Source organism: Papilio machaon, chromosome 22 (assembly GCF_912999745.1).
Source record: "Papilio machaon chromosome 22, ilPapMach1.1, whole genome shotgun sequence".
NCBI classification, from domain to species: domain Eukaryota; kingdom Metazoa; phylum Arthropoda; class Insecta; order Lepidoptera; family Papilionidae; genus Papilio; species Papilio machaon.
The window spans coordinates 4,463,140-4,481,088 of NC_060007.1; the positions used below are offsets into that span (position 1 = coordinate 4,463,140).

At 32.8% G+C, this 17,949-nt stretch overlaps 1 protein-coding gene and 3 non-coding genes across 4 annotated transcripts in view; all 4 read left to right on the plus strand.

Annotated features, from left to right (window-relative positions):
- Positions 1-1,955: 1,955 nt before the first annotated feature.
- On the plus strand, positions 1,956-2,027 carry Trnad-guc. The gene has a single exon. It is a non-coding gene; the product is annotated as a tRNA-Asp (tRNA).
- A 2,366-nt stretch (positions 2,028-4,393) lies between these two features.
- On the plus strand, positions 4,394-4,467 carry Trnan-guu. Its single transcript has one exon. It is a non-coding gene; the product is annotated as a tRNA-Asn (tRNA).
- A 261-nt stretch (positions 4,468-4,728) lies between these two features.
- On the plus strand, positions 4,729-4,819 carry Trnay-gua. Its single transcript is given in 2 exon segments — positions 4,729-4,765; positions 4,784-4,819. It is a non-coding gene; the product is annotated as a tRNA-Tyr (tRNA).
- Positions 4,820-10,050: 5,231 nt separating this feature from the next.
- Positions 10,051-17,949, plus strand: part of LOC106720851 (alpha-N-acetylgalactosaminidase) — a 48,967-nt gene continuing 41,068 nt past the window's right edge. The window contains exon 1 of the mRNA XM_045683484.1: positions 10,051-10,233. The gene's annotated coding sequence lies outside the window, so the exon portion shown is untranslated. The remainder of the gene's footprint in view (positions 10,234-17,949) is intronic.

Consider the following 17,949-nt stretch of genomic DNA (forward strand, 5'->3'; position numbering starts at 1 on the left):
TTCTAATTAAGTATGGACTTTGTAGTGGGTTTTTACGTTGTGTTTCTATTCAATAAGCATAAAAGGACAGATTCAAAGACAATAATATATTTTTTTATTCCATTTTTAATATGCTAATTATAATTTTTAAGATGAATTTGTTGTTGAAATTATTGTATGCTTCTTTTGAGTGCATTATTTTTATGATAAAAACTTGAAAACGGTCTATTTTTTAATTTATATTCTGAATAAAAAAATCTATTAAGCACCCTTTTAAACAATAAATAAAATATTAACCTCTTAAAAAGATTATATATCTTTTGATATTATAATAGCGAAAGTTATATGGATGTATATTCAAAGGTGTGTGTAGAACGGCTCAACGGATCTTAATGAAAGGCATTATTTTTTTTAATTCCGTGTGGACGGACTCGTAGGCGACAGCTAGTTTAATTTAAATTTTAAACGGCGTCTCTTTTATTGATATAAAAAATATCTTAGGTGAATCTATTTCTAAGGTTTTTCAATTAACATAAATCATTGGCTATTTGATATGAGCTCGTAATTTAAAATTGTTTACAACCTTTTTTTTTCTTCTTGATATAAAACAGTCATCAACCTATGACAAGATTTTTTTTTTTTTTTTTTTTTTTTTTTTTTTTTTTTTTTTTATATAGGAGAAGGGGGCAAACGAGCAACGGACCGAGAATTATTTGATCCGACGCCCATGGACATTCGCAACGCCAGAAGAATCGCAGATGCGTTGCCGGCCTTTAAGGAAGGTATACGCTCTTTTCTTGAAGGCCCCTAAGTCGTAACTGTTTGGAAATACCGCCGAGGACAGAGTATTCCACAACGCGGCTGTGCGAGGTAAAAAGTTTCGTGAAAACCTCGTCGTTGTGGAATGCCACCCATCGAGATGGTAGCGATGAAATTTGGCGCTCTGTCGACTCGTGCGATGACGGAACTCGGCGGCAGGTATGGTTCCAAACAATTCTTCGGAACACTCCCCATGGTAAAGGCGGTAGAAGATACAAAGGGAACTGACGTCCCTTCGCAAAGCCAGTGAGTCAAGCCAGTCGGTAAGACCCCGGTCATTGACGATTCGAGTGGCACGTCGTTGCACGCGGTCAAAAGGAAGAAGCTGGTATTTAGGAGCTCCAGCCCAGAGATGCGAGCAGTATTTCATATGTGGCCGAACCTGCGCTTTGTATAACTGTAAGCGATGGGCTGGCGTGAAATACTGCTTCGCTCTCCCTAGGACACCAAGCTTCTTAGAGGCCAGCTTGGCCTTCCCTTCCAGATGACCACGGAATTGGACGTCACTCGATATGTCAACGCCGAGGATACCAATGTTGGCTGAGGCAACCAGAGGAGTGTTCTCAAAGCTAAGGTTGACGACAAAGGGTTCTTTTTTGGCGGAAAACGCGCAAACTTGTGTCTTTTTGGGGTTGAATTCGACAAGGTTTTGTCGCCCCCAATCAGAGATATTACGCAGAAGGGTCTCCAGTTCGGACACAAGTTTATTCCGGTACTCGATGACGCTATCCCGAGAAACATTAGCTCGGGCCGTGTACAAAGCGTCGCCCGTACTATCGTCTGCATAACAATGGACGTTACTATGATGTAACAAGTCATTGATATGTTAAAAAGATGTGGTTAAAAATGATTAAATTTATGAATATGTAGTTATATGAATTGAAAACTTTAAACTAGATTTATAAAACAAGTAATTATATATTAGACTTTATAAAATAAGTAAATATGCTGAAGATAAAACTTGATAATAAATTAAACTATCGTACGCTAAAGTAACCTTCGATAGTAAAAGGATAAATAAATACAGAAATTTGAAAAAAATGTCTTGATTATTTATTAAAAGAAGGACTTTCTTTATTAAAAAAAAAAACAAAATAATTACTATAAAAATTTAATAAAAAAAAATCTTGTATATCACTTTCTATATCCAATGTCAATCCTCGGTAGTATAGTGGTAAGTATCCCCGCCTGTCACGCGGGAGACCGGGGTTCGATTCCCCGCCGGGGAGACTTTTTGTCTAATTAAGTAAAATCCTTTTTTACATTAAATTTTCCTTGAATTGTTAATAACTTTTCCTCCATTTCAATCAATATTTTTATTCATATTTAACAATCTAAAATCAATTTAAATATAATAAAAAGTAATTTTGAATAAGTTAACGTATTTACACCGTCTTAACTTTGACCTGTTGCTTAAATGGCAAGTAAGAGGTATCAGTGACCGCCCCTTTAATCAAATTTAACGTTCTGTTTGTAACGGTCGTTAACCGAATGTTAGGATGACCACAAATTCGTATTTATAAATAGTTCCCTTTTTAAATCAATTCTCGATAAACAACGTTAAGTATCAAGATAGTAGTTAAGGATAAAAGTATATAAAACATGTTTGATTCAACAGAAATATATTCTTTTAATTCCCAATTTGCAGTAACGAACGGAAGAGGAGAAAAAAATTGATATAAAAATTTTTAAAGGTTTTAAACACCTGTTTTGTGGTAACCCTAATTTAACCTTAAGCCTATCCTTCACCTTTGGGCGCGGCAGTCGGAACCAGGTCAATTCAAGTTAATATTACATTTACGTTGTTTTTGTCCATTCACTTCCTTGAACACGAAACTATATTTAACCTTCGTTGTAAATGAATTTATATTTCCAGTATAAATATAATGTATACAAAAAATTTTAATTTTTAAGGGTACACCGGTAGACGCAGGCCTAGGAAGATTGATTGAATTAGATGGATGGATTGCGTGAAAGGTGACAGACATGATCAAGAAGTGATAATTTAGATGACGGCGATAAATATGGACGGAAACCTGGTGCACCGACCCTATGTAAGTGGGACAAGGTCAGGGAGATTATAATAAAAGTTAGAATCGTATCTATATATATAAAAGAAAGTTGTGTTAGTTACACCATTTATAACTCAAGAACGGCTGAATCGATTTGACTGAAAATTGGTGGGCAGGTAGCTTAGAACCAGGAATAGGACATAGGATAATTTTTACCCCGTTTTCTTTTCTTTTTTTTTTTATTCCGCGCGGACGGAGTCGCGGGTAAAAGCTAGTTTATTATAAAATTCTATGTAAATAAATGACCTGATTACTAATCGTCATCATAATCAGCCTGCCCTCTTCCTAAGTACTACTTCTACATACATCTCTATCAGCGATCATATCTGAATTCAATCCCTTATACGCATATCCTCTTCCACACAATCTATCCATACTTTATTTTGTCTTTTTTTAGTCTACCTCTGCAGCCATCTATCTACATTCAATTTCCGTCAATCGTCCTTTCACAGGAAACGATATATGTAATATATAATTTTTACATAAGTGCCCGCCGTATCTATAGTTCGATATAAAAGTTTCGCAACCGTATTTCGTCAAACAATAGTATTGCTAAAGTATTTCTTTCAATAATTGCTCTCAGCTATGGGAAATATACTATTAAATGCCGTCCATTGTCTTGTCCGATAATGACGGTGTTTTTTTTCAAGAGCAAAGAGTCATGGAATAGAATGCGATTTGAATCTTTGGTTTTATTATTTAACCAAGGATACTAACTGCAGCACTCCTAGTCTTTAAGTAGCCCCCTTAATGTACATTTAGTGTGAATAATACACACTTGCGGTCTCGCTTAATGACCAATTAACGGTACTCATTACAGCAATAAGACTGATATGTGAACTCGACTGGAAAATGTATTTTTTACATACTTTGTTATGTTTTTATTAATGCCCTTATAAAATATACTTAACATTTACTACATAAGTATGTCTATACTGTATATAAAGTGTATTGAAGTATGTACTAAACAGTAATCGTATAGTTCAATTCCCACGGCCTTTAATTTGTATGCGTAACATCGCCCGCGTATTACGAAATGCTCTATATAACTAGATATTTAATAGAACACGCCCGTCTATGGTATTCTTATTTAAAGGTCACCCGCAATGTGCGGTGTTTCATTCTTATAACCTTGTTTGGATTGCTCTTAATGTTGCAGACAATTAATAGGTCCGACTTATTCAAACAATATAGCCAAAAAATATTTGTCAATTACTGTTCAGCCTAAGGACGTCGGCCTTGAGTATTTTTAACCATGTTGAAAGCAACTCGCCTTGTAAAAGAACACTTGTACAGTACATAAAGAAATTTTAAGGGAATTTTATTGATTCGTTATTTTAGTGCTTTTTGTCATATCCAGATGGCGCTATTTTACTATCAGAGAAAAAACATTATCTTTATTCTAAACTAGGTTTTAGTCAATAACGTAAAAAAAGTAATTTTAATTATTTTTATAAGATCAAATTTTTAATCGAATTTTTTTATTAATATTTCCTTCTAAAATTTCAGATTCCTGGACATCTGCCTCCGTGGCGCAATTGGCTAGCGCGTTCGGCTGTTAACCGAAAGGTTGGTGGTTCGAGCCCACCCGGGGGCGAATATCCTTTTTGTTCATTGTTTTGTTTCAAAAAATGATAAAAGCATTTTTAAAATTTTGCTATGTTAAATTTTACTAATAATCTGATTGTACCAATACAACTAAATAAATAAATTTTGTAAGTATTAGAATTAAAAAATTCAAATAATAGGAAAGTTATATGTTACAATGTTTTTTTTTTTCAAAGATTAAAAAAATATTGTAAATACATAAACTTTGTACAATACAAACAAATGTACTATTTCGAACACTAATTCATAACCTTCGATAGCTCAGTTGGTAGAGCGGTGGACTGTAGAAGTTTAAAAATATTGACATCCATAGGTCGCTGGTTCAAATCCGGCTCGAAGGAGACATTTTTGTCCAAATTTTCAACTACTTTTTTATTATAATAGAATTCCTTAACGTTGGTTTGATAATCTTGAAAAATAAATTCCGAATTTCTAGTCAGATGTTTATTTTATTTGCACATTATGACGATCAAATTTTTACGAAGGTAAATATTGATTCTGGCTGAAACAATTTTTATTTGAACATCAAAGTGATCATCTACGTCCATGGACATCCACAAACACTAAAAGAACTGTAGATGCATTCTTGGAATTTAATAAAAATGCACACTCGCTTCTCAAAGGACCCTAAGGGTCCGTTCACATTAACAGGGGCGGAGAGCAGAGCAGACCGTAACATCAAATAAATTTGATCTTTATGACATTAGACCAAGGATTGATTTTACATTGCACGTCTTTTCTTATCTTTTTGATAAGAGATGTCGTACTAGTTTGGAAATATTTCTCTAAATAACTAAAATATACACACTATGCTATTGTAAATCTTATATATAACATTTCCATGTCACAATGTTAATTACCGTACTCCTCCGAAACGGCTTGACCGATTGTTATGAAATTTTAGTAGGTCGGCGGTAGATAATCGGCTACTAAATATTTTTCATACCCCTATTAAGTTTTTTTTAAACTCGGAGTCGCGGGCGACAGCTATTATTTAATTTAAAAAAAAAATTCTTTGCAACAACAACAATGATAAATATCAACAGGTTAACTACCGTTAAAAATTATTAGCATTTAACTATTAAAATAAACTCGTTTTTTATATCAATGGGCAGACAAGAAAAAGAGGATACCGTTTAATGACAAATCAATAATTTATAAGATACATAAACACGACAACAGTTAGAATCCATTAATACTGTCTTGTTAAATTATTTTTGTGGTAATTTGTTTGTATACCGAACCCGGATACCATCTATTAAACCTGACTATTTTTTTATAAGGTGACAAACGAGCATGCGGCCACATAAATTCAACCACTGCCTATGTATATCTGCATATACGTTGTCTACCTTTAATCAGCAGAGAAAAGGACACTCAGAAAGAGTATATTTCCCTTCCATTACTTATAAGTTAAGGGTGGGTAGAGAACGTGGACTAAAATTAGGCCTCCTAAACGCACACTCATAAAACGAAACACGGAATTGTTTCTACTTATCGCCTGTATTTTGTAAAAGACCATTGTCGTTTACTCATGGCACTTCCCCACTGGCCCAGTGCGAATTGGTTGACTTAACACACATCTTCGGATTTCCATCACGTTGTTTACCATCACCGTATGAATGTGTTTTTCTATTTTTGAATTTCAAATGTACAGTCAGGACTTTTCGCGGTGTTCCACTTGTGGATAAATTGTTAAATATAGATTGTGTTTGTTGCTGGATTTTGAGCGTTCTATTGGTTATTGTTTCCGCGTCGTAATGCTTACGAAACGTTCAAACGACTGGCGCTTTTAAAGTCGGATACCAGATTTCCCGATCATACATTTATGCGATGTTCCTATGATGAAGGTCATTACACTATTTTTATAAAATTTAAAAATGAAACTAACATAGTTATAATCGCAATGCTTGTCTAAATTACAAGTCCCTTTGTTAAAATATCAAACTGATACAATTCAAGTGTCGTAAAATTTGTGAAATCTATATATATATAAAAGAAAGTCGTGTTAGTTACACTATTTATAACTCAAGATTGGTCGAACTGATTTAGTTGAAATTTGATGGGGAGGTAGCTTAGAACTAGGAGACGGACATAGGAACTTTTTTATCTTGTGTGCATTTTTTTTTATTCCGCGCAGACGGAGTCGCGGGTAAAAGCTAGTTTAATATAAACTAGTCAGTCAAATTGATTCAGCCGTTCTTGAGTTATAAATAGTGTAACTAACACGACTTTCTTTTATATATATATAGATATATATATTAGATTAATACTTAAAGCTTTTGTATTTGATGTCGTAAAATTATGGAGGTCAATACACGTAGCCAATTAGCAGTTATAAACTGTTCAGTGACAATTCTATTATTTATACAATATTAATTTTATTATAACTCATTTGAATTGCTAAAATGATGAAATTAACTGTCTACTGTAACGAATTAACGGTTTATTTTATTTAATAACATTTATTATGATATTTATTGACAAAATTAGAATTATTTTAGTCATTTTTCATTGTAGACGAGGTAAACGAGTAAGCAATGCACTTGATTTTATGTAAACTTTTGATATTTAATCGTTAATTTCCATGGACAGAACATCTGTACAATGGTATCATCTTTTTAATTCAAGAAATAGAGATATTAATATGCTTTATTACAGATATTCCGACAGTGGAAGCCCACGTTTATTTTAGAAGTTCAAGAGCATATTTATTAGTAATGTCATCTTTAATGCAAACCACTTCTTTAATAAACATCTTTCTTGGATATTATTATTAAATGTAATGAGAACCTAAACTACATACCCACTTTTATTATCCACGCTAACTTAATGGGTTTTCAACTTGACGATTTGATTTCGACAAAATATAAACATTCGAAAAACGAGTGACCGGTGTTTCAATTGACAATTCTTTGTGTATTTATTATATGACTAGTAAGATACTTAATTGATAAAAACCGCAATCTGTTAGTAACATGAAAAAAACGAGAACGAACTCCGACAATCTACATAAGTGTGATCTTCGTTACGCGTCTTTTTTAATACGCAAAGATATTTGAATCCTGTTTCTGGAGGTTTTTGACCGCATATTTTAAGTGTGTTCATGTAATTTGAGTCGTTTAGTTCGTGCTTCAATGTTTGAACAGCTATTTAAACAAACAAAATACTTGCAATTTTATATTATTTTTAAAACAGTTAAGCAAATACTGATTTTTTAAAATCGACGTTGAATGAATTTATGTGATTATTTACGGTTCAAAAAGCTACAAAGTAAACATGTGTCATAAACAAATCTTATAGAATGCAATATTACAATCACGGCCGCGGAGCGATAGGCAGGTAATATGTGCTTAAGACTATTTATACAGTATTAGAAATTGATGTAGTCGTGGAATTGTTTTTTTTTTGGTGTCGTCCCTTCTGATATGTTGAATGTCTATGATTATTGTATTCAATGGATATGTAGGTATTGCAACTAGTTGCCATATGCTTATGAATATACAGAATACAGATTGATTAATGATACATTATATCGAGCGGTCTGTCTTTATTTATATCAAGGTCGTGAACATTCTCTACTCATCTGGATACAGTACTCGAATTACAAATCGATTTCACGATTAATATAATCGATAATTGATTTCTATCGATACTGGATACCGCACTAGTAATAATAAGCACAAACGGAGTTCCGATTGTTTGAGATCTTAAAACCTTTAACAGCAAAAGCAAGTGACTGAGATTTTTTTTAGAAACATTGTTTTGGATGGTATTATAATTTTAAAGGGTTGTAAACAATTTTTACAAATCAAATTTATATATTAAAATTAAGTTTTATATTATCTTAATTAAGTGTAATAAAAATAAAATGTCTCCAGTTTTCTTCGATCCAAATGGCAGAGGTCATACACCTCTAAAAAACAGGATTTAAATGTTAAAAATTAAATTCTATATACCACCGCTACAAATGACTATGACATTAGTAAAATGTTTATATGCTTGGCTATTATATTAGATGCGTATTCCGAGATAGGGGAGTTTATCATTTGACTTTTAACCTTATAGTGGGAAGATAGCAATGCATTTTGCAATTTCCATTGATATTGTTTAACTATATGTTTCCACTGCCAAAAAAACCTATACAAAGTCAGTTATCTCAGGTGTTTTCGGAGTGAATGAGAGAGATAAATGCTCTCAAAATTTTTGCTTGAATTGAATCAGTTAACACGGTAAGAAATATGAGTTTTAAAAATAAAAACACTACAAATTTTATGATCAACATGTTATCCGTTTTGAGCTCACTTACGAAGCTCATCGACAGTGAGATTATATATATAACTTTACGACACACTTTCATGTTTGTTGAAGTTATAGTTGATACAAAAATAACACTTCTACTAAGTTCTAAACTTGGTATAGCCGCCATTTGACTTGGTACGTCGAAAACAAGAGCACTCCTATGCAACACGTCTAACTAAAGTAGCGGGTACTGTGCTTGTGTTAAATACTAAGATTGTTGATATTGAGATTTTAATGATAGTCTTGGTTTAATACTTTCATCTTGACTTAATACTTCACTTTGAGGAGTCATTCAATTTGTATGATTCCCAGGGAGGAGTCAGACAACAGTGTCAAATCGCTTTAGATGACTGCTGTCCATACTCCTAAAAGGGAGGGTGTACTCTCGGGTGGAAAAACAAAACAAAAATGTCAAATCGTTTTTTAGTATTGTTCAAAAAAATCTCGTGTTCAACTCTCGTGATCGTTAATTAGTATTTAAAACATAACATATCCTCCAGATGAAAGTGATGATTGTTCTCGTTGTGAGACGCTATGCGATATTAAGATAACTTTACATGTACAGAATTCTGTAAATATCTGACATTATAGAGTTTATGAATGTACTAACTAGAAGATGTCTCGTCTAGGAAGCTGACACTTTTACAACATACTTTCGAAAAACATTACCCTCCTATTAGTCAAGTTGTAGTAGTCAATGGTTAAGTCATCATCATCAGTGTGAGCTGTATATATACGTCTCCACCCACAGGCTCGGAGCCTCCCCAAGTTAAGGGTGACTAAGCCATAGTCATCTCCGCCGGTCTAGTGCGGGTTGACTTCATACATATTTTTGATTTCCCTCGCAGATATGTGTAGGTTGCATCACGATGTTTTCCTTCATCGTAAGAATTGGTCAAGTACTATGCGTGTATTTGTTTGATAAATAATGGTAATAACTGTTATGAATTAATAACTACATGTATTAATTAATTACGGATTCAAAAAAAAAAACGCTAATCTCATTTCCCAGTAGTGTTTATCGCTCGTTCAACGTATACGGAATATAAAACGGGATACTTACAATCATGTTATTACACTAAATCGTTGCTAAAAATACATGGCATTATAACAATGTCTATTTCAAGTAAGTGTTCAAATAAAAGCAGCAATGTATTTGCAAGTACGTGAATAGCAGTGAAAAGCAGTGCGAGAACGGTTACATTTTCGATCCAAGTTGATCGTACCGCGGGGGAACGAACGCAGCAGAATCGTACGCTCAATCTCTCAGTCGCCGCTCGCCTTTGGACGCGGCAACTCGTTCCCAAGACTCCGTTACAGCTTTTAAAAATCGAATACGTTATTCGAACTTTGGTAAAAGTGACTCCGTGTTTGAGTTTGATCGGTGTTGCTATAAAAGTTGCACGGATTTTTTGATAGGAAATTACGATTGATTAACATCGACTACCTTGCGGTAAGTGTAGATTTAAAATTCACTTTTTCTTTTAAATAATATTTTTAAATATTGCAGTATAATGATACATTTTTTGCGCACTATCATTAAAGTCATATCATGTATAATACAACGCACTGTGAGATAATGTCACGGCATAGCGTGACGAGCAAAAGTGATTTTTTTTTTCAACGTGATTCGATTTCATTGCACTCAAACGGGTATGATGATATGAAATATTTCATTACTAAGTTATAAATAAAAGTTAACGAACTTGTTTTTTTAAGATTTATAAGACTTAAAATAAACTAATTCAAATCATTGAAACGATTAAAATGAATTTTGCATTCGAAATTACGAAGAATTTTACATAAATTATTTCTAAATAAATTTTATATCATTTAAAATATTAATTGGCTAAATAAATTAGAAATATTAATATGACTAAGTATGCTATATTCACCTTTTTAAACCTTAACCTTTAAATTGCTTGTGTAGAAAAGAATTTAAAAATCTCACATAATATGTTTCACTATGGCCTAGTTACTCCTAACTTCGGTAAGCTCCGAGTCCCTCGGTAAGGAAATATAATGTATTATGAACTTGCAATAGTTCTTTCATATTTATCAACTCATAAGCTTGATAATTATCGACGCCGAAAAGGTTTAACAAACTAATGTTCAATGATATTTGGTGAGATTATTTTTTTGCCTAATATGTATAAAGAGTTGCATAAATAATTTAAGTGCGGATAGAATAGACATTCCGGCTACTATTTACGTAAATACAGGTCCATAAAAGTGGTCGTTACGAGTTTCCTCGTGTTTAAAAGCGTTGACATAATCGCGGTAGAAAAGACATCAACGGGTGCGAAGATTACCTAATAGTTATACGGCATTTAACTCGTGTACTCAATTATAGACCATGGTATACATACGATTTTGTCAGCGCTGATTGAAAGAATTGCCTAAGTTACTGCTACAGATATAAGTTACCTTCCAGTAAAAGTCCCGTCAAAATCGATCCAGGCGTTTCGAAGATTACCCGAAACAAACGCGAACTTGCGAACAGACGGACTAAAATTTCAAAACTGGTTTTTCGTTATAAGTAAGGATCATTCATGTACACGATATATAATTGTCATTAGTACTAGTTTCATAATAGAATTATAGCTTTTTGTCCGAATAATAATATAAAGAGTTTATTTTAAAATAGCTAACGTCCGCGAGTCTGTCCGCGAGGAATTAAAAAAACATAAGTAGCTTATATGTTCTGCCAGACTATGTTTTATATCTGTGCTAAATTTCATTAAGATCCGTTGAACCGTTCCGCAGATACCTTCCTAACATCCATCCATCCATACATCCTTTTAAATATTCGCATTTATAATATTAGTAAGAAGATAGCCGTATACATAATAGATTGTTTTTATACAAATGTAGTTCATTAGTTTCACTATTTAAGGTATTATTAAACTTGAACGAATTATTTTGAATTTAATTATCTCCATATAAGTCGTGATAATTCATAAAAGGTTAAAATTTGAATGTGCATTAAGGTTAGCAACATTTTTTAATGGGTATGCGGAAAATGACGTCACATATTTTATGTTATCATAAATTTACACAAAATAGATGTGTATTTTTAAATATCGGTCATGTCGTAAAATTTCGTGATTTTAATCAATTTGAAATTTAATATTCTGTACCATCCAAATTGCAATTATTACTAAATTTAAAGGCATTATGATTATTTTTATTTATTTGTTTATTAAACTAAGGCGGAAAAGGATCGGGCAATTGGCATTGTGGCAATCGAAGGGGAAGTCATACGTTCAGCAGTGAACGAACTAGGGATGATACAGTGATGATACGTTTATTATTTTCACCGTAAAATCATTGAGTAAGAAATGACTATTTTACATATATTCAATTATATTAAATCCATTTATGTTAATACATAGTAAATTTAGTTGCTAAACACAACATATCAATAGATTGTTAACAGACAAATCATTAAAACTTTTTACATTTAACAAACTTACGATAAAAACCATTGTCATATTAAACCATAAAATTTATTGTTTTTTTTATTGATAATAAAATTGTTACGCCTATAAAATGAGACAAAACAGGAAAAATAATATTTAAATTAATATTTAATAATATTTACTAAAGTGTAACTGGTAGTTTCGTATCTCTATTTTAAATAATACAAATAAAATTCTGTACACGTTAATATGAAATTAAAAAAACTAATTTAAACTTTTGTTAACTTTATTTCAACACAAGAATTTTTATTCATCCTGTATGTCTTACAAAATAATTGAGTTGAAACATGTACTTTGGTAATGAAACATTCAATTACTAACAACACAGCGTGCTCTACTTTCTAAACTAGCGTTCATATCAAAATTACTCGTGTAGGCGTTCTTGTGTTTTGCTTGAAATCAGTTTACAATATCAAAAGGTATACAAACAGTAAACTGAATCTATAATTTGCGTCTCATTTCTCGACATTTTATAAACTGTCGAAGTTATATTGTCTGTCTGAACTGTCGAAAAAGGAAAGTTTAACAATGTGTTTTTTCACATGTATTAGTGCAGTGTAAACTCAAGTTTACACTAACAAAAACACTATGTATATTGCTCAAGTTACGCCTACTTATGATTGCGATGACAGGCGTTAAAGTAATTTTGACAAACGACCATCTTCCTTGATACGTAATACGGTTTACAAAACAAGTAGGTGTCAGAGTATACTGATGCCAAGGCTAATGCTAGTTTTATCATATTGCAAAAGACTTATCCACTTACAAACCGCTTCAAGCAATCGGTTTAGAGAAGCTATACGTTTACCGACCATTCAGAAAGGATAAGTACTCACAAGTATCTTTGAGGATTCACTTTTAACAGTGGTAGATCCCGCAACAACAATATTTGTTGGGTGCACGAATTGGCCGGGTCGATCGGTGCAATACCACGACCACACAGAAGACAGTCGTGAAGTGGAAGCTATTCCGCGTTTCGTCTGATGAGTGTGGTACCGGAGGCCTAATTTTAGTCCTCTTTCCCTTCCCACCCTTTTCTTATTAGGAAAGGATGGAAAGGGGAAGTAGATTTGGCGGAGGAGAGGACGCATAGGAAAGAGAAAGATCCTCTTTCTGTGCGTCCTCTTCTCCTTTGATTAAAGGTAGGCAACGCATCTGCATTTGCGGATGTCTATGGGCAACGGTCACCTCGCTATTGCGTCGAATCCAGGTTGACCGTTTGCTCGTTTGCCACCTTATGATATAAAAAAAAGTTCGTTTTATTTCCAAATGGATCATATGCCAATTACATAATTATTTCCAACAAAGTAAAATTTAAATGTTATACAAATTGTTAAAAAAAAACATTTATTTAAATTGGCTTGATTCATCTCTGCTCGATATTACAGTATTGACATGTTACCAGGAGGGTATGTTGGGAAAAATGTGATGTGACAAGACGAACTTTAAATATGAATGTATAGAGATGGGTCTAAGAACATATGAATGAACTGCATGGAAAGTAACTTGGTTAAACTGCCAGTGACGACTTAAATGAATGGTAAATAAATTTGAAGAAAGAAAACCAGTTCCCAAATAGAATGGGATAAATACGGGGACATGATATATTTTGATTTCATCACGTGTTTCAATGTCTTTATCATTTGATATTCTCACGGTAGCTTGGTAACAATAGTAACACGAGCGTGGGCAATAAAACAAGTTTTTGTTTTTTTTTTTAACTAAATTCAACGAACTGACAACGTGAATATTTCTGACATCATACATATGTAGATTAATTTTTACATTGCATTATTATTTTCTTTGAATATAGAATCACGTGAATAAGGTCATTTCAAGTAAAAATTCTAAAATAAGATCCGGGTTTGTTTAAAAAAAACTTATCACATTAATATTCACTCTTCATTTATTAAAATCATTCGCTTCCTTTTAAGTGTTGAAAATTAATTATTGCTATTTTATTATGTTTGCATTAGATATTTAATGCATCTGTTGTCGAAACGATGTCATAAAAAATGTTTAGATTAATAATTCATATTGTTGTTGTTCTACATCTGTGCCAAATTTCATCAAGATCAAGCCGTTACGGAGATACCTTCAAACAAACATCCAACCATCCATCCAAACATTTGCATTTATAATATTAATAAGATGTAAGATTTAATACATCTAAAATAAAATGACATTTATTATCCTGTCAATTAATATCATAATACTGTGTAATAAAAATTTTATCTAGTTGAATTGTAAAAAAGAAAAGATTTACAATATCTCGTATTCTAATTAATTTTATCATTGATCTTGCTAACAAATTAAATGTGTCTTATTTTTTTAGAACTTTTTATATTATTTTTATTGCATAAACTCCGATTAATGGATGTTTACGGATCTTCATCACTATGGAATTTTGACCATTTTAAAAGATAGGATAATGATAATTTTTACTGGTCAATGCGTCATTTCCATCTGGTTGTTACAAGTTGATTTCATTTGCTGACTTCTTCAATCGCCGTGACTGGATTTCTATGTTTACGAGTTAATTTTACGCTCAACTTTCACGCGGAACTTGACTTGTTTGTGCAAGGGAATGAATGAATGATCAATTGTGCTTATAGTATCTTGAACAAAAACTCATATTAAATTGTTTTTTCATAGTTTGAAGATGATGAAATATTACATTTAGAGTAGACGGCGACATTTAACCATTCGGTCTCGTACCATTATAATGCATTAATTATTCTTAACAATAAGAAATGTAACAGATGCCTCGTTATGTTACATGTATTTACATCGTCTTTATATTAAAACTAGCTTTTGCCCGCGACTCCGTCCGTGCGCAATTAAAAAAAAATCTTAATAGGGATATTAAAAATAGATAGAAGCCGATTCTCAGACTTACTAAATATGAATATAAAATTTCATAAAAATCAGTCGAGCCGTTTCGAAGGAATATGGTAACTAACATTGCGACACGAAAATTTTATATATAAGATAAACAAAATGGGCAAAATGTTATCGCGCTAATAAATGTCGGACCAAAATAATTCATGAATAATTTGAATAACAAGGAAAAGCGTTGAATATAAATGGAAGAGCACAAATGTTAATTAATTATTAGGTCCTTACATATGAAATTGGCGTTTTTCGTACTGGTCACTTTAATCACGAATTTCTCCTCTTTGGTAAGGAATTCCAAATTCAAATTTGTACAGCTATAGACTCATGTATTTGTGGTTCGATGACCGTCATTCATTTGTTTTTTTTCTTCTGTTTTTTTCTGTTTGCGTCACTCATTTTACAAAATGGAAAACTTAAAATATCGCATTATTTACGAGTACGAGTTCCGCCGTGGCACTAGTGCTGCGGAAACGACTCGAAGGGTGAATGATGTGTATGGCGGTCGTGTTGCAAAAGAAAACACAGTTCGTTTTTGGTTCCAACGTTTTCGTTCTGGAAATTTCGATCTGCAGAACAAGCCCCGTGGACGGCCTGAGACTCAAGTTGATAATGAAGAGTTGAAGGCTATTGTGGAAGCGGATCCATCGCAAACCACGTCCGAGTTAGCTGCAGGCTGCGATGTTAGTGATAAAACTGTTTTAATTCACTTGAAGCAAATTGGGAAGATTAAAAAGCTTGAAAGGTGGGTACCTCACGAATTGACTGAAGCAAACCGGCAAACGCGCGTCGACTGTTGCGTTACATTACTAAACCGGCACAATAATGAAGGTATTTTAAACCGAATCATTACCTGTGATGAAAAAGCGGTTCTTTACGATAATCGGAAGCGCTCAGCGCAATGGTTGGATCCTGGCCAGCCAGCCAAATCCTGCCCCAAGCGAAAATTAACCCCAAAAAAGTTACTTGTAAGCGTTTGGTGGACTAGTGCCGGTATTGTTCATTACAGTTTTCTCAAATCTGGCCAGACTATTACGGCTGATGTCTACTGTCAGCAAACGCAAACCATGATGGAAAAGCTAGCGGCTAAACAACCTAGGCTGGTCAATCGCTCCACGCCACTGCTGCTTCACGACAACGCTAGACCACACACTGCGCAACAGACGGCTACTAAATTAGAAGAGCTTCAATTGGAAAGTCTAAGACATCCTCCGTACTCCCCGGACCTTGCTCCAACAGATTACCATTTTTTTCGAAATTTGGATAACTTCTTGCAAGGGAAAAAATTCAACTCCGATGGGGCAATCCAAATCGCCTTCAAAGATTTTATTGATTCCCGTCCGACTGTTTTTTTTAGTAAAGGGATCAATGAACTACCTATGAGATGGCAAAAGTGCATAGAAAATAATGGTTTATACTTTGATTAATTAAATATATTATATGAAAAAATATTCGACTTTTTGTTCCTCCCATACAAAACGCCAATTTCATATGTAAGGACCTAATATATCTAAAATATTTAATTCTCCCGTGAAAAATTCCAAAATTCTTTTCTAAAGTATTTTTTGGTAGAATTATTCTGTCGTACTATCATTTCATGTATTTAATTACTTTTAATTTTATTTGATATCGTGAACTTAAACGTGTATAATTTTGTACCAATGCGTCGTTCTTTTGCCGGAACAATTTGTAAGGATGATCCTTAATAAACAAAGGTCTTGACAGGTGAGATAATGTAAATGGCGACGACCCATCACGGTAATTGAACCGGAAATCTTTGGACAGGGTTAAGATTCGGAGAATGCGAAACTCGTTTATAATTTAAACCGATAATTTTACGGAACAATTTTTTCTTTTTAATAATGTTGACATTGGTCTGAGATATTTAATTTCTTTGACTTTTAACTTCCCTGTCTTGCAATTAATCATTAGCTTCCAATGGCCTGTACTGTTACCGTTATCCAGTGCCGGAAGAGTCGTAAAAACATATTTAATCGACACTCTCATTTTCCTTGAAACATGATATTATTTTCGTTTAAACTCATCTTTATGTCGCAAAAAGACATTAAATATATAAAAATCTTATCACTATTGAAGTGAAATAGATGGATAAAGGGTCCTGACAGAAATAACTAAAGTACATGTTGCATCTGTTGTAAGAAAAACAAAAAAAACTATCTCAAACAAAATGCACTCAAAAGTAACGTAAAAAAACAATTTCAAACAAAATTCACTCAAAAGTAACATAAAAAAACAATTTCAAACAAAATGCATTCAAAAGTACCATAAAAAACAATCTCAAACAAAATACACTAAAAAGAAACAAAATAATGTCATGAAAACTTCTTTCTTTCTTTCTTCTCTCTTTCAAAAACCCTCTAAACTCTAAAGAAAGTTCTCTTCTTTCTTGTAACATGTCTATATTGTATAATTCTTGTTATTTCGCAGTCGGTGTCGGCCGAAGTAAATAGGTGACATTTTATATTTGAGATGTATTAGACATACTTACGTTTATGTCCCTACTTAGGCCGAAACCGACTCCAAAATAACAATAATTATACAATATAGACATGTTACAAGAAAGAAGAGAACTTTCTTTAGAGTTTAGAGGGTTTTTGAAAGAGAGAAGAAAGAAAGAAAGAAGTTTTCATGACATTATTTTGTTTCTTTTTAGTGTATTTTGTTTGAGATTGTTTTTTATGGTACTTTTGAATGCATTTTGTTTGAAATTGTTTTTTTATGTTACTTTTGAGTGAATTTTGTTTGAAATTGTTTTTTTACGTTACTTTTGA